Source organism: Danio aesculapii, chromosome 17 (assembly GCF_903798145.1).
Source record: "Danio aesculapii chromosome 17, fDanAes4.1, whole genome shotgun sequence".
Taxonomy (NCBI): domain Eukaryota; kingdom Metazoa; phylum Chordata; class Actinopteri; order Cypriniformes; family Danionidae; genus Danio; species Danio aesculapii.
In genome coordinates this window covers 18,814,535-18,833,339 of record NC_079451.1, presented here as the reverse complement: position 1 = coordinate 18,833,339, position 18,805 = coordinate 18,814,535, and the positions used below count along the sequence as shown (strand labels likewise).

At 36.0% G+C, this 18,805-nt stretch overlaps 1 protein-coding gene across 1 annotated transcript in view; it reads right to left on the bottom strand.

Moving 5' to 3' along the window:
- Positions 1-10,059, bottom strand: part of tmem121aa (transmembrane protein 121Aa) — a 54,420-nt gene extending 44,361 nt beyond the window's left edge. Inside the window, exon 1 of the mRNA XM_056477783.1 lies at positions 9,892-10,059. The gene's annotated coding sequence lies outside the window, so the exon portion shown is untranslated. The remainder of the gene's footprint in view (positions 1-9,891) is intronic.
- Positions 10,060-18,805: the final 8,746 nt, after the last annotated feature.

The window sequence follows — 18,805 nt, the reverse complement described above, 5'->3', positions numbered from 1 at the left end:
GTAATGTTGATTATGTTTGTCTCAGACAAGTGACTAAATGAATATTACATGTCCTAATTGTAGACATGCAATGAATAAATGAACAAAATACATCTCCGTAAGTTCAGCCTCAGCATTTTTATTCTCAGTAAGACAAAAGTCATACCATTTTAATGGCTGCTACACTGAGAGGCAACAAATGGAACGACTTAGAGCTCCAAATCTGCTACAAAAGAGGCAGTAACCAGTGCAATCTCACATTGTGGCACATAGATGTTATCTTTGCTGCCTCTGTCTCTCTGTGACTCACTTTATCTTTCCTTCTCCCTCTCTGAGAGGTGATTCAATTCAGGCCCCACACGCTTTTAAGCGCTTGCTGCTCTGAGACGCCGCGGTCTCTGCCCTTATGCTGCTGTTACGGAAGGGCTGCACTCTCCTGTCCAGGTAGATCAACAGAAACACCACACAGCCATCCTCCATCCGGGTGTAAAACTGTAATAGCTATATTTTAGGTGACTCTGAAAGGCCAGCCTGTACAGTGCGCAGTAAAGCAAGACATTGTATCATGTTGAATTTTTATAGAAGAAAAAAAGTCAGTCTGGAAGGAATCGTTGGATTCCCAAGATGATTTCATTGCCATGTATTTCTAAGGAAGTATGTTTTATGAACTGTCATCCAGCATCAAGGAAGAGGACCAAACCTGACTAATACATCTGTCACAGCAGAATATGTTCATTCGCACAGAACACGACACAAAGGCGAGTGTGAGTGGAGTCGCTATGAGCTTTTCAGCTCTAAAATGACATCTCGCACACTGAAAAGAACTCTATTTGCTTTGCAGCATTTGTAATGTGAAAGTATGTTGGCAACTGTACTGCTGTCATGATGCCAGGGAATTAATAGATGACTAGGTTGTCATGGGAACTAATGCTAGGTTGGGACAATGAATTACTCAGCTAAAATTGGGCATGGTGGGATTTTTTTGGGGGGGTGGGGATGAGGCAGGAATGGGGGTTTAGACTAATGCTATTGATTTCAGTGGTTGCAAAGCAGCACTGTATTGATATTCTAGACAATCTGTTTTAGGGGGTTTCTAAACCACTAACCCCATTCACATCTGCAATGAATTATACCCAAACCACATTACATATAGATATTGTTCCATCAGCTATGGGCTTGTAGACCTTTAGAAAATTAAGTTGCTTAATAAATTCTCTCACATAGTACAAGGTTTCTGCAGGTGTCATAAAGTCAAATTTAAGACTTTTAAAGACCTTTTTAAAGCCATTATTATCTAAATTTTCGATGTATATGGGGCTAAACACTATTAGAATTTATTAAAAGATTTTTATAATCCTTATCAAAAAAATGTCAAATTTAGTTATTAATAATGTGTCAAAAAAAGCAAACAGTGGTTTCATAGATGCACTTTTTTTCAACATAACATTTCTTTTAAAAAAAAGCTAAATATATGCACAACTGTCTCTTCAAGTCAGTGTCCTCACCATAAATAAATGGAGAACTTCTAAACAAAGTATGTGTAAGGAATAACTCTATTAGAATTTCTTTTTTCCAATATAAAAGGAAAAGATTTTTATCTTTTTATCTATGCTCATCAAAAATAAGTCAAATTTAGTTATTAATTGTGTGTCAAAAAATCAAACACTGGTATTGTGAGGAAAATAATTAAACTAAATTGGTAAATAGAGTTAAAAATCTAACTATTTGTTAAAAGTTCTATTGAGATGGATTGCTGGTGATTAGATAGGTTCAGCATGAATGAGTAGCTTTTCGTAGATTTAGTAAAATCAAGACCTATTTAAAACGATTTAAGACCTGCAACACAATATTTTGGTAAATACAAGACTTTTTAAGAGCCCGCAGACACCCTGTAGTGGAGTAGAATAGTTCTTTTATTTCATGAGTTATGTTGTTTTCTAAATGTGTCATTCATTCATTTTCTTTTCGGCTTAGTCCCTTTATTAATCAGAGGTCACCACAGCAGAATGCACCGCCAACCCAGCATATATTTTTTTCACAGCGGATGCCCAGCTGCAACCCATCACTAGGAAACATCCATACACACCCATTCACTCACACACACTACGGACATTAAGCTTAGCCATTTCACCTATACCACATGTCTTTGGACTTGTGGGGGAAACCGAAGCACCTGCAGGAAACCCACACGAACACGGGGAGAACATGCAAGCTGCACACAGAAATGCCAACTGACACAGCAGAGGCTCGAACCAGCGACCTTCTTGCTGTGAGGCGATTGTGCTACCCACTGCACTACCGTGCAGCCCCTAAACATGTCATTTCTATCTTACATCTATACATGTACATCTGAAGTCAGAATTATTAGCTCCCTTATAATTTTTTTTCTTTTTAAAATATTTCCCAAATGATCATTAAAAGAGCAAGGAAATTTTCACAGTATGTCTGATAATATTTTTTCTTCTGGAGAAAGTCTTATTTGTTTTATTTAGGCTAGAATAAAAGCAGTTTTAATTTTTTTAAAAACATTTTAAGATCAAAATTATCAGCCCCTTTAAGCTATATTTTTTCTCGATAGTCTACAGAACAAACCATCGTTATACAATAACTTGCCTAATTACCCTAATCTGCCTAGTTAACCTAATTAACCTAGTTAAGCCTTTAAATGTCACTTTAAGCTGTATAGAAGAGTCTTGAAAAATATCTAGTCAAATATTTTTTACTGTCATCTTGGCAAAGAAAGAAGTCAGTTATTAGAAATGAGTTATTAAAACTATTATGATTAAAAATGTGTTGAAAAAAAATCTTCTCTCCATTAAACAGAAATTGGGGAAAAAAACAGGTAGTGAAATGTAAATAACAGGGGCTAGTTATACCGTACCATACACTTGAAGAGTTCAGATGCAAAAGCCTCAAAGTGCCTCCTGACAATTTTTTGTTAAATGATCATTTTTCTCAGGCTGCTGTGTGTACGTTCAGTAATTTCATTTCATGGCAGTGAGTAGGTTATTTTCATTGCCTTTAAAGTGAAATAACTGAACATAAACACAAGAGGCTGAATAAAATGCTCAGTTTAGAAGAAAATTGCAGACAGTGCTTTTTGCATCTGAACTCTTCACTTGTTCCAAACCTGTTTGAGTTTCTTTCTTCTGCTGAACACAAAACAAGATATACTAAAGAACGTTGGAAGCTTTTATTGTATTTTGGATGTCAATGGCTGTTGGTTTCCTGCATTCTTCAGAATATCTATTGTGTGTGTGTTTAGCAGAAGAAAGAAATTCAGTTTATAACCATTTGAGTGTGAGTAAATGATGTGAACTATAACTTTAAAGGTGAGACTGGTTCTCGTGCATCACACATACTGTACATGTTTGAGCTGTCATGTCTACCATACTAGTCTTGATCAGCTTAAAATAAATCTGTTCATCAAATGAAGTGACTGGATTAAACCACTCGATTCATATAGATTAATTTTACAACACCATCCTGATTTTATTTTGTGTGGATCATTTACGGTTTTGTTACATAAATGTCTCAGGTTTGATAACAAAACATCTTGCACTCATAACAATAAATGTATTTTATTAGCACCAGTGGTTCCATGAATAAACTTTAATAATCATTGGATCTTTCCTTTCCACTGAAATGTTTGTTACACTTCTAAAAAGTAAGGGCATTTTTGCAGCAGTGCTACAGAAAAATAATTTGGGTTGCACACACACACACACACACACACACAAAACTTCTAGTGAGGAGTTTTTAAAATATTGTGTGAGTGTGGTGATTTTTTTTAAATAATCTAAAGAATAATTTTACACTATTAATGATTGTTTGTTAGACAAGAAAAGTTTCCATGGATGATAATTATTCTTCACAGAAATCTCATTGACAATAAAGAACCTTTATTGTGTAAAGTAGATAGGCTCTTCAAATCATTCAAATGTTTTTTACTCTTTTCCATTGACTTCTTTAAAGAAACATAGTCTGAAAGGGTCTTTGGGGGCTTTTGAGCGTAATTTGCATCACGGTCAGTGTTGCCAGTTTGGGCAGTCTCTCGCCCAATTAGGCAGTTTTGAATTTGATTTTGCAGGTAAGAAATGACATAGGCGGGTTACAAAATTTAGGCGGTTTTGAAACATAAATTTGACATGCAACTTATTTAACAAAACATACAGTAATTGTGTGCTCCTACTCCATTCAGTTAGTAGTGACCAGTGGTTAGCACAAACCATGTGGCCCCACCCGCAAGAGGAGGAAAATTGTATCAAAATCTGACTCTCCGGACAAATTCGACTCCCATTCCCATGTGCATCACACAGTGCCTGCAGTTAAACTCACAGCGTTTTATCATAACACTTATCAATTGACAGCAAGAACAAACATAGAAGCATTGTCTGCTTGACAAGCAGCACCCAATTATTTTCAAAAGAATTTAAAACGCCAAATAGGATGAACCCCATTTCGAAAGTAAAAAATACTCTAATAGGTAGTGTAATCTACACAACATTAAGTGCAGTGTGTGGGTGAGAGGGGGGGAAGTTTCGATGTGATCCGGTTATGTATGTGGTACTGGGCCTGCTGGTGTTCCTTGCTGTATAGTTAAAATTATGATAGTTAAAGTAACTAGACTCATTTAGATTTAAATCAATTAAAATTAAATAAAATATTAATCTAATATTTTGGGTGGGTTTTGGACAGCTTTTGGGCTAAAGAAAGTCTGCTATACCTGGCAACACTGATCACTGTAAGGCTAATTTGACATTTTCAGAATCATAAACACACACAATGAAGTAATATTTCGACAATTGTGCATTATTTGTGGAATTCTGGAATGTTTTTTGATAACATTTCCCACTCATCTTAAATCCTTTGAAAATGTTCAGAGATACAGTTGAAGTCAGAATTATTAGCCCCCCCCCCTTGATTTGTTTATTCCTTTTTAAATGTTTCCCAAATTATGTTTAACAGAGCCACATTTTAGAAGGAAATTTTCACAGTATGTCTGATAATATTTTTTCTTCTGGAGAAAGTCTTATTTGTTTTATTTCAGCTAGAATAAAAGCGGTTTTTACTATTTTCTAAGGTCAAAATTATTAGGTTTTAAGTTTTATTAAGTTATTTTATTAATTTTATTTTATTAAGTTATAATTATTAAGTTTTTTTGATAGTCTACAGAACAAATCATCGTTATACAATAACTTGCCTAATTACCCTAATCTGCCTAGTTAACCTAATTAACCTAGTTAAGATTTAAATGTCACTTTAAGCTGTATAGAAGTGTCTTGAAAAATATCTGGTAAAATATTATTTACTGGCATCATGGCAAATATAAAACAAGTCAGTGATTAGAAATGAGTTATTAAAACTATTATGATTAGAAATGTGTTGAAAAAATATTTTCCTCAGCTTAGACATATGTTTTACACAGCAGATGCCTATTTCTGGAAAACATCCATACACTCTTTCACACACACACCAATTTTAGTTCACTCAATTCGCCTATAGTGCACGTCTTTGGACTGTGGAGGAAAGCGGAGCACCTGGAGGAAACCCATGCCAACACGATGAGAACATGCAAACTCCACACAGAAATGCCAACTGACCCAGCCGGGACTTGAACCAGCGACTTTCTTGCTGTAAGGTGACAGTGCTAACCACTGAGCCACCGTGCTGCCTAATTCTACAAACAATAGATCCTTTAAAATATATTTTCTTTAATTTACAAACTAGACACTTCTCAGTTATGAGGGTATAACAATATTACTGCACATCAGCCAACCATCCATATCAAAGCTGAAAAAACATAACGTTCCACATTCTTTCACATTATGCATTTGCTAATCTGTTGTTTACACTGCTTATGTGCTTTTTATTTAACTTATACAGCAGGCACTTCAGCAATAAATTCCGAACATAACTGCATAATATTAAACATTCCTCTCCTGTACTTCAGCACTGCATAAACTCTGTTTACCGGAACTGTGTAGGTTTGCTGTTGCCTTGGGAGCCACTCACCAAGTCACCTTCCTTCAACAAATAAGCTTATATGGCAGATACACTCGATTCTTATTCTGATGTCTAAGTTCACCAGGGGCATCTGCGATCACGTGATCTCAAACACCAGAATGTCAGCTACGCTTCCAGCATATTACAACACACACTCTAGAGTAATTCAACTATCTCTAATGAGCACAAGCAGACCGTCTTAACCATCCTTCTACTGTGCTGAAAGACTGTGCATGTGCATCCAGCATGCCGCCTCATGGGCAGAGTTGCGTTGTTTGATGTGGGCATCCAGGCCTCCTACAGATGCAAAACTCAGAGGAAGGGCTTCCATCCAGCCAACCCCAGTCAAATGCTTCACTTCACAAAATGGCCTTGCCAGCTGTCCGTGCTGACATTGTGTCAGTAATTAGCCAGCGGGGGGTTTGGACTGGCAGGGAGGCAGTTAGCCTGTCTGCCTGCAAATGGAGGCGGTCATGTCACACTTGTGAAACCCTAGAGGGATTGGATACATGCAGGTGGAACTTCCATGACCGGGGTAAGAATGTTCCCGATATACGAGTGTCCTGATAATGGACGGACAGGACAGTGGAGAAGGAGAGTCACTCTGAAAACCTAATTCCACTTTATGCACAGGAAGAGAGATAAAGTACAAGTACCTGCAGCAAAGCCTTGGCAATTCTGTGGGCTATTATCAGATCAATGGGAGAGGTCACCTAAAGTCATCATTAAATTGACCCTATATAGTGTTCTTTATGGTCTGACTGTGAATGATTAATCTCTGCATGCTATTTCAAAGAAAAAATATATAGATAAAAAAAGAGCAAAGTAATACAGTTTCAGCTTCGCTTCTGCAATCACCTGGATATTTTCCATCAACTTCTGATAGAAAAAAAATCATTTCCCAACCAACATTCTGTTTTCAATTCTTTCATTTGCCCCGGAAATAGGTTGTGAATGCAATATCACATTGACTGTAACTGAAATTATGTAATAGACATGGTCCTGCCTTTTAAGATTTAATTAACACACACACACAAATATATACATACATGCACAGACCGGCCACTTTATTAGGTAGACCTGTTCAACTGCTTGTTAACGCAAATCACTAATCAGCCATCACTCAATGCTTTTAGATGATCTGCTGCATTTCAAACTGAACATCAGAATGAAAAAGAAAGGTGATTTAAGTGACTTTGAATGTGGCATGTTTGTTGCTGCCAGGCGGGCTGGTCTGAGTATTTCAGAAACTGCTGATCTACTGGGATTGTCATGCACAATCATCTCTAGGGTTTACAGAGAATGGTTCGAAAAAGAGAAAATATCCAGTGAGCGGCAGTTCTGTGGGCGCAAATGCATTGTTGATGCCAGAGGTCAGAGGAGAATGGCCAGACTGGTTCGAGCTGACAGAAAGGCAACAGTAACTCAAATAACCACTCGTTACAACCGAGGTATGCAGAAAAGCATCTCTAAAAGCACAGTACGTCCAACCTTGAGACGGATGGGCTACAGCAGCAGAAGACCACACCGGGTGGCACTTCTGTCAGCTAAGAACAGGAAACTGAGGCTACAGTTCGCACAGGCTCACCAAAATTGGACAACAGAAGATATAAAAAATGTTGCCTGGTCGGATGAGTCTCGATTTGTGCTGCGACATTTGGATGGTAGGCTCAGAATTTTGCATCAACAATATAAAAGCATGGATCCATCCTGCCTTGTATAAATGTTTCAGGATTGTTGGTCGTGTAATGTTGTGGGGGATATTTTCTTGACACTCTTTGGGTCCATTAGTAGCAACCAGTCAACGCCACAGCCTACCTGCGTATTGTTGCTGACCATGTCCATACCTTTATGACTACGGTGTACCCATCTTCTGATGGCTACTTCCAGCAGGATAACGTGCCATGCCATAAAGCGCAAATCATCTCAGACTGGTTTCTTGAACATGACAATGAGTTGACTGTACTCAAATGGCCTCCACAGTCACCAGATCTCAATCCAACAGAACACCTTTGGGATGTGGTGGAGCAGGAGATTACTGGCAACTGCATGATGCTGTCATGTCAATATGGATCAAAATCTCAGAAATATTTCCAGTACCTTGTTGAATTTATACCACGAATGATTAAGGCAGTTCTGAAGACAAAATGGTGTCCAACCAGGAACTAGTAAGGTGTACCTAATAAAGTGGCTATATATACTACTAAATATTATTCAGACATATTTACAACTCTCAAAGGCTTAAGCACTGAATAATTAAACTGTAGTCAGAGGGGGAAAGAAGTTAAGTAACAAAGTGTATAATCAAAAAATTACAGACAATAACAAAAATACCTCAAAATGCAGTCGCTCATATAAACATTTAGGATATGCATTTCTTAGATAGGAGAATTAAAAGTTAATAAAATAATTTTACAGTTGAATTCAATATCTTGTTCAAAAATATTTACAATAGTTGCTGGACAAATAAGGTGGTGTGATATCTTTTGTATATTAGCGTACCTGTGAGTTAAGTTACATTACCTGTATGTTTTTACTGGTCAGTGATCAATTGAGTTTTTGTGGTCAAAACTTCAAGGTGTAAGGCATACACAAACAGACTTTGAGAACAAACCCACATTGTAAGCAGGCGGTCGATAAAGTGTGCGAGGTGAAAGGGTTCGAGGATCCCTCAGGTTGTTTATGTGTCACGTGAGGCGCCTCTTGGCTCACCTCAGAACACACTGCAGGGCGCGTGAAAAATGCCCGCGGGCTCTGAGCCAGCATTGTAAGTGGAAACGGATGGAGTCGTTTGTAAAAACCCCTTTGAAACCCTTCGAGGTGCTAGAATGGCATTCAGTCAATGAAAACAGAAGCAAACGTCATGGCTATTGTTTGAAAGGTTTGAAGCTGTAGTGAGCCTGTGGATTTCCCTCATGAATCGAATCGCTTTTTGAATGAATCTTTTAAGAGAATGAATCGTTCTCGTGGTCGCTTTCCTGCCTTCTGAATAACAGCGGGAGTGAATCATTTGTGAAAGAACGGAATGGCATCTCAATAGTTAATGATTTGCAAAGAACGTGATGCATTAAGTGTAAAAATGATGCATGAATATAAAATTAAAATGTCAAAGGATATATGACGTCATATAAACGTAAGTTAGCCAATACATTTTTATGTTCATGTATAAAATCATGTCCAGAAGGATTAAGAATTACTAAAGGAATAATTATCAAATCTATAAGATAAAAAAGATATTATTAGACTACGCTAATGAATGCTTAATTAAATGCTCATTTTAAAAGTGTTTAAAGCTTGTTTTGATCTTTATCAAGTTTTTAAACGATTCGAGTGAACTATTCGATGACTCACTCACAATAATTCTCACTTGTTTATCGACATGGCCCGAAGAGTCAGAATCCATTTTTAAATATAGGATTCAAAAGACTTGAGTATATATAATAATCACGATTTAGACAGAAGAATTTGGACAGTTTTCATTCGTTTACCTAATCTAAAAATACTTTTAAAATCCTGATTATTAAACATTGACTAGCCGATTTCATCAGTTCTGCTTTTCTTCTTTCATTCAACAATCTTTAGCCGACAGTTTGTTATCTCAACCCCCATTAGTTAGCCAAAAGCGCTAGCTGTCCCATGAATTCATGAACGGATACTTTAGCGACGGCACTATAAACTCGAACCCATTAGAAGCGCCGACATAAATCACAATACTTTTTTATCCACACATGTACTCAGCCAGCCATTATCTAATTGTCCTTCATGCCGTCAGTTCAATTAAGTTTGTATTAATTTAGGGAGCACAACGCGCCTTATGTGCTCGCCACAGCTCATTGCACAACGGGTAATTCATGATTTTGACAGGAAACCCTCCCTCATCCGAACAGACCGTTCAGCAGACTGTACCTCTGGCATCCGCTGTCCAAGGTGCTGATCCGCTCTGAGACGAGATTGATGTTTTTGGAGTGATTTAATCCGCATCAAGCGCGCGCTGATGGAAAACAAGAGATGTCGCCTCCAAAAGAAAAGCATTCCCTTGTCAAAACTAGTGAAACGCGTGTGCACCACAGCACGGAGAGAGGAAATAGACACGCGCGTGCGGGCCGGTGTTCGTCAGTCCGATCCACATTACTCTCTCTCTCTCTCTCTCTCTCCCTCCCTCCCTCCCTCCCTCTTCTGAATCAGTGATTCAGTCTCTTCCTACACCCTCCCAGCAGAGAACATAATTTATTGGCAATTTGCTTATGTTGGGAGACCGTCAGCCCACTGCCTTCCCCCTTTAGTGGACAATGCAACAGCTAAATGAAATCCCCACCAATATTCTGTACGTGTTTCATACACTTTAAATAGCGTGCAGTATATCTAGCTGCTTACAATTAATACATGTTACTGGGGTTTGGATTAGCTTATTCAAAATAAATAATGTATATAAATGAACTAAAGGACAGATAATATATAAAATATTGATATGAGAGTTTTTCTGTATAATTGGAATTTACACAAGCAAAAACGTCATTAACACAACATTTTACTAAACTGGGTTTCATTTTTTCATTTTCTGGGGACACCAGTAAAATATTCCCGCATTAAATAATACTTATAGTGTTTTTGAACCATTCCATACAGCAATAATGTACCAAATTAACCTGTAGTGGTGATACTATATAGTTGTAAGCAAATTACCCAAATACTGTACTATGTTGTCTAGTAATATTTATTACACTACATACACTTCAGTGTATACAAAAGCATTCTAAAAGTATATTTGTTTGTTCTGTTCTTAGTACCAATTTCCAAATAAGTGTTTTTGTTCACTCAACTTCAGACATTTAGGTCAGTACAACTGATGTTTTTAAAAATTCAGTACATGTTGGTGCCAATGGCGTAGTGGTTAGTGTGTTAACACATGGCATCACATGGCAGTTCGATTCCTGCCTTGAGGTCCTATGATAATCCTTCTCCTCTCCCCACGCTTTCCTGTCTATACTCTCTACTGTCCTATCAATTAAAGGTGAAAAAATAAATAAATAAATGTTGAGTACACAAGAAAAAACAAAGGAAATAAGGATTATGTTTTTTGTTCACTCAACTTGCTCAGACAAAAAACGTTCAGTTGGCACAACTTAAAAAGTTTGGTTACAGAGTAGTTCACCTCTCCAGAAAAGTAATAATCTTATGTTAACCCAACTAAATGTTTTTTTGTATTACTGACAAATCATTTTAGCTCAGTGCAGCTCAAAACTTAAGTGAACAAGAACAAGTAAAAGGAAATGAGGATTATATATTTTTGTTGTACTGACTTAAATTTGTTTTATAGTGTATGTTTAAAACACTATAGTACATCTCAAATGATTATGTACCTAACAACACTGTAAAGAATGAAGGGTTCCACACAATTCATTCAGGATGTCCCAACACAAATCGATTAAGTTAACTTACCACTTTTAACAAATTTATGTGGATTGAACATAAAAAAATTTAGTTGCCACAATTAAATCTCAAGAATTGTGTTATTTCAGCTCATTTTAATTAAGCAGTTTGAACAAGTACAAATATATATATATATATATATATATATATATTTATATATATATATATATATATATATATATATATATATATATATATATATATATATATATATATATATATATATATATATATATATATATATTAAATGAAGGGTAACCATTAAATAACTAACTGCTTGAGAAGAACAAATGCATCGTGATATTACAAAATAAGAAACACTAAATGGAATGAGATGATAATTAACAACAGTGTAAATGAAACTGGCAAAAGGTCAAACAATGGAACTGCAATTATTCATCATGTTGGAAAACTTGATAGGTTGCAGAATGCCTAGTTAGACTTAATGATGGCTCATTAACATTAGTGGCATTTAAAAATAATTAATCTTATACAGAATAATATATTTATAATGAACATAATCACCAGACTATAGTTGAATTACAGAAGTAGCATCTATTTTTTGATTTTATTTTACACTGTGTCTAAAACAACTATTTCATGATCAGTTGTCTATGTATTTTCAGGAGAAGGATAGCAAGGGTAGCTTACAACAAAATGTGAGTGTTTAGTTAATTTATAATTGTGAAGTTCTAATTTAAAAAAAATAATAATTCAACCATGACATTCACCCAGTTTCTTAAATACAGCATTTCCCCAAGACTTCCACTGAAAATTAGAAAGAATATCATCGCACACAATTCTCTTTGCCTTATGAATTTTTCAAACACAACTAATTGGATCTGAGTTAAGAAATAAATGAATAATGTATCATGTTTTGGCAAACATGGACAGAAAAAGAAGTCTCGGAAATGAAATAACCCAAGAGACAAAGAGATCCCACTGTCAGGTTTTCCTAGAGAACCTCCACACAGGGAAGAATCATGACACTAGCAAATTTGCAACAAAACCTGCTCTAATGAACCTTCTCGCCAACCCAATGAATGTAAACGCTATGCATGCAGTACTGCCAATATAGAAGCACCCATAATTGCATTCATATGAAAGAACGTGCATCGCTGCGACTTGAAGGCCTTTTCATACAAAAAAACCCCCCAAAAAACAATGCATTGGTTTTGTTTTGAAATTCTGCAAAAGAGACGAGTGTGTGATCCTCTTCAAAACTAAGAAAAAGAGAGCAGAGAAAGAGAAATCAAGAACAAAAGACAGAGAGAGAGAGAGTTGTCTTTCCACACCAAGTCCAACTCAATATCGAACCACCTAAGCACATACTCCCTCATTAGATGGCATTGTGATGGACAGACGTTTATTGGGGAAGTGTTGGACTGTTGTTGGGCTGGCAGCATTTAGGACATGTAGTTTTAATTAAACATCACTCCGATTTCACACGCTCTGCTTCCCCTTCGCTTGCTATCCCTGTAGCAGTCTGACACCGTGTGGCTCGCGCACCACCTCTCATTAGCCTTCTACAGCTCGGCCAAACTAATTAGCAGTGTGTTGAGAAGTTCACGTGGGCGTTAACATCTTCATTTGCTACTAAAATCGGTGGCCTTGTTAGTTCTGCTTGCTGTGGGGTGAAACAATGACTCTATTGATATAGGAATTTAAATGACTCACCGTCACACGAACAACCATTGCAAGCCTAAGTTGGAGGAGTTATTATATGTTTTAATTGCTTCTTATTGAGAATGCTTGAATAGATCTAACACAATTTTTTTAAATACTTCCCAGATTTTTAAGGTTGTCAGTGAAAATATAATAACTGATTTTTATGTGATACCCTACAAAATCAATAGGATTTGATCTTTACATGCACTTCAAAAGCCAAGAGTAGGGTTATGTCTTCTGGTCTGCTTACACAGTGGTGGGCTAGGACCTACACGGTAGAAACTGTGTTCCAATGGGGTAATGTGGTTCTGTACAGTATATAGCAGGGGTGCTCAAACTTTTTCTTATAAAAGGCAAAAGACCAACCTTTTTTGAGGGATTTGGGCCGAATATATACCAAAGCGAAGATATCACATCATTGTAATAATTGTGGCCGATCAGATACATAATTATTTTACTTTATTCCACAAATGATACACCATCAACTTCTCCTACCCAGAAACGACTAGATGTTCAGTGTGTAATCTGATTCCAAAGTATTTACGAAACGAAACAATGCGCTCACAAATGGACACACAGAGACCTGGCTAAACTTCTATACGCTCCTTGCTTAAGACTCATACTTTTAATATAAACTTTTATTCTCTCTTTATGTGTAATCAGGTGTTTTGCAACAAGTCTCTTGCTCATGTATTAATATTATGGTTTTAATACTTCTGCAATCAATGTTTAACTCTACCACAGCTAAACATGATCATAGATGGTTCATGTTTGATGTCCCTACAAAGCTAATTTGGTGTATTGAACGATTGTTTACATTTTATGTTAATACGTGTGCAACATATTAACATTTTTAAAAACCTTCTGCATTGGCTTACACCCAGAATGCCTATGCAAATCTCCTCGCTTTGGAACAAAGACTATAAAACGTGCCTCGGGGGAGTTAACTTCTCATTGGTCAACTCGGTTCTGAAGGGTGGTTCTGGGCTTGGGGTTAGGGGTAGGGTGGGTGTACGCATTAAAACAGCTAATAGGAGGAGGAGCGAGAGCTCAAGCTCCCCCTCGCTGGAGCTCAAGTGGCTCTGCAGCGAGCAGTGTTTCGACTCCACCACACTCCAAGCCTTGCGAGGACAAAGAACTGCCCACCAGCTAACCACGTGCCGAATAGAGGAAGTTCTTCACATCAAAAAGGAAAGCATGTAACACTTCCAGAATTACCAGTGAGCTGGTGTAAATTAAATGTAATCCTAAAGAGACCATAGAAGGGCTAAATTGATTATTCTGTGCTTAGCTTGGTTTGGTTTTACAAAATACGAGGTTTTTCCATCACTACACTCTCTCAAAATCTTATTTTTCCTCCTTTACTCAACATGAATGAATGTGTGTTTGTGTTAGGTGTTAGTTTCTGTTAGATAGCAGAGAGCTCTTAAAACTGAAAATGTAAATTCACAGTCATCTGGCATTAGAAAATGCTGTATCTCCATTTCCAACACTGTGTGCTTACATATAAGATGCTGTAACATGCTGTTTTGGAATGTAAATTATAAACACTCACTTTATCATCATTAAATTTTAAATTGATTCTGTGAATTCTAAACTGTAGGGCCTGGTCCAATTTTTGTTTTCACAGTGCCCCAGTTGGAAAACACTGCTGTACTGTAGATGTGTGTATGTGTGTAGGTAATTATTACCAACCTGCTCCCTATCTGAAGAGCTTAGCTGTGATTTTGTAGCACCCTCTTTGACCAGGGCTTTTCTCTATTTAATCCACTCCCTCTCTTCTCCTACTTTGCATTTACTCTATTTTTTGCACAATTGCTTAAAATAAAGCCTTTGTGCATGGTATATTCTGTAGAGTGGGGCAAGAATGATGTCAGATCCTTAAAGAAACATTCATGAGGGGTTCCCTCAAGATTTTTCTATTAGATTTTAAAATGTGGATGACCAATTATAGAGTAAAATTCTACTTGTAGAAAATATAACTTGACAATGCATGTTCTTCTATAAAGTAAACGGCACAGACTACAAACATTCTTTAGTAGTTACTTATTACAAATGTACATTTTGTAAAATTCACACTTTTGATATGAGTGTGTAATATCTGTTATAGAGCAAAACCTTAAGTTATTGTCATGTTATGTTTATAATAGATGTCCTATTCTCATAAAAAGACACTGTAAACACTGCACAACAGGCCAGAATGACCAGCAGGCCACCAAGAAATGTATCAGTGCTCCAGATTTCCAGTCTGCCCCTGTATATCCAACATAGGCTCATTCTGAAAACGTAGCCTTATATATGTTTCTGGAGATCACGAATTATGTAGCCAGAGATGCGTACGGTTGCATTTCGTCTTTAAAACAAACACTACGGTATCGGTGTGATGCCATTCCTTTACGCGCGTACCAGCGGAGTGCTTACCTCCGTGTGGATGGCTTTCCTGCTGTAACCAGTCTGTCCAGTTAGCTTGCCATGTACGTTGGCGGACTTGAGACACAGAGAAGAGTTGACCACGATGATGGGTTCGAGTCCGGTGAAGAGCGGTTTCAGAAAGCAGGTAAGACAAAAAATGAATCCTAAAAATAAAATTAACAAGTAAATAACCGGGTCAGAATGTGGTCTAATCTGAGAACGGGGTAAAAATCAGGCGAGGGCTTTTCTTTTTCTTGATTGCTTTTGAAAATGGTTGGTTGGGTTTAGGGAGGTGGGTGAGAAGGTCAATCAATACAATTGGTTGGGTTTATGGAAGGAGGAGGGTGGGTCAGTCGATCGATCAGTCAGTCAGTCAAACAGTCAGTTGACAGAGACCTCTGGTGGGTTTACGAGAGAACAGCAGGTGCGAATGGCACTCGCGAGAGAAATTTGAGATCTAAAAATGCATACACAGTGGTCTCTGGTGGTTTTGAGAAAACAAAAACTGCAAAAAAATAAATAAAACGTAGCTCCTAGGTCGTATTTGGCGCTCTCCAGAAATGTATATAGATGTGCGTTTTCAGAATGAGCCTGGGTTGTGTATATTACTGTGATTGGATACTTACATTTTCCTAAATGTTGTTTTCTTATTTCTGAGACTCTCAAATTCTCAGCAGCACCTACAAAGTCATTTCTGAAGTCTTTTAACTTATAATTAAAGAACATGAAATAACTTTGCCATGTAAATATTAAAGCATTGACTCATGTGTCTTGTGTATTACATGCAACCCAGGCTAATTGGAGATACTTTCCCAGGCCTACATATTTGAGAACCGGCAAATAGCACTCCATGTCCTTCAGCTTAGTCCCTAATTATTACAGCTACAACACAGTACTGAGAAATATCCATCACATTCACACACACTCATATAGCCAATTTAGTCACCTAGCACATGTCTTTGGACTGTAGGGGAAACTGAAACCTATGCGAACACAGGGAGAACATGCAAACTTCACGCAAAAATGCTAACTAGCCCAGCCGGGACTTGATTCAGCGACCTTCTTGCTGTGAGGCAAAAGTGCTAACCACTGAGCCACTGTGCCACCAGACATACATTTCCTGGTTCTTAAATATGTAGCCCTGGGTACATATTCCCAATGAGCCTGTGTTGGTTATATGTGTGCTGGTTACATTATTAAACGGCCACTGAAGTTACTAATAAAGGTTTGCAACTCACTGTCTGAGTTGTGTGAACTTGTTTTTCCTCCTGTGTATTGTAGCTGTGAAGAGTGATATATTCTTTTGCCTAGTGGAGAAACTCAAGGCCGAAAGGCATTTGAAAGGCAATGAAGGAAAACAGTCCTTTCAGAAAAACCTGCTTAGAGATCAAATGTAGATTTACTTCGAGATGCAGATTTACTTCCTACAACATCTCTCTTTTTAAAATATTGATAGCCAAGTTCTTGTTTATTCTTTGTCTAATGAACGAGTAATGGCCCTTAAGCTGCTGTTCTGAGAGCGATTCTTTCACCCTCACTTGCTGAATGCTAAAACGCTCTGTAGGAAGGCTGTGAATTCACAGATAGATCAAATCTCTGTGGCTTTTGATGTTTTTTTCTTTTTTTTCTTTCTGCCTGCGTGTGTGTGGATCAAAATATATGACAGGGATATTGTTAGAGAAGGAAGTGTGAGTTGGTATTCTTTAGTTGGCCTGCGTGCGAATGTCCAGCAAATTAAAAAAGCACAACAGTTAATGATTTCTCCACCCTTCAGGTCTCCTCTGATGCCCCTGTTCTTCTTTCATGCACAGAGCTGCGGGACATGCAGCACTCTTTTCCATATCAAAGACAAGCTCAGACCCTCTCTGCATCTCAGTCGAGGCTCACAAATAGACAAAAGGATTGTATAATCTCAGCCTATTCTTTTGCCTTCACTATAAAGTGTTTATTTGTTTGCTTTCTATGTATTCAGATTTTTGTAGTATGCCTCACGAGAGCTCTGCAATCTGTGGATTTGTTTGCTTTTTCTGATGCCTTAGCTAAAGCTACAGCTTTGTTTTGTATTCTTTTCTTTTATTTATTAAGGAATACACAAATAATTATGTTGACAAGAGCACCATAAAATGTTTTTTTCTGTAGATCTATTCTATGAAGGGAGTTATATCAGTTCACTAATAAGTGGTGTCCACAGACTGTATATTTAAGGACCATCTATTGAGTCATCAATTCTTCTATGGCTTGGTCTTTTTTTACAGTATGTCTAATAATATTTTTTCTTCTGGAGAAAGTCTTATTTGTTTTATTTCGGCTAGAATAAAATAAGTTTTAAATTCTTTAATAAACATTTTAAGGTCAAAATTAGAGTGTTAGCCCTTTTAAGCTATATATTTTTTCAATAGTCTACAGAACAAACCATTATTATACACTAACGTGCCTCATTACCCTAACCTGCCTAGTTAACCTAATTAACCTATAGTTAAGCCTTTAAATGGCACTTTAAGCTGTATAGAAGTATCTTGAAAAATATCTAGTCACATATTATTTACTATCATCATGCCAAAGATAAAACAAGTCAGTTATTAGAAATGAGTTATTAAAACTATTATGTTTAGAAATGTTAAACAAAAATTGGTGAAAAAAAATAAACTGGGGGCTAATAATTCTGACTTCAACTGTATATAAACTGCAGCCCACATTTTTGTATGTATATATATATATATATGTATATATATATATATATATATATATGTACATATATATATATGTAAATATATATATATGTATATGTATATATGTATATGTATATATATATGTATATATATATATGTATATATATATATGTATATATATATATGTATATATATATATATATGTATATATATATATATATATATATATATATATATATATATATATATATATATATATATATATATATGTATATATATATATATATATATATATATATGTATATATATATATATGTATATATATATATATATGTATATATATATATGTATATATATATATATATGTATATATATATATGTATATATATATATATATATATATATATATATATATATATATATATGTATTTGTATGTATATATATATATGTATATATATGTATATATGTATGTATATATATGTATATGTATATATGTATATGTATATATGTATATGTATATATATATGTATATATATATATATGTATATATATATATATGTATATATATATATATATATATATATATATATATATATATATATATATATATATATATATATATATATATATATATATATAT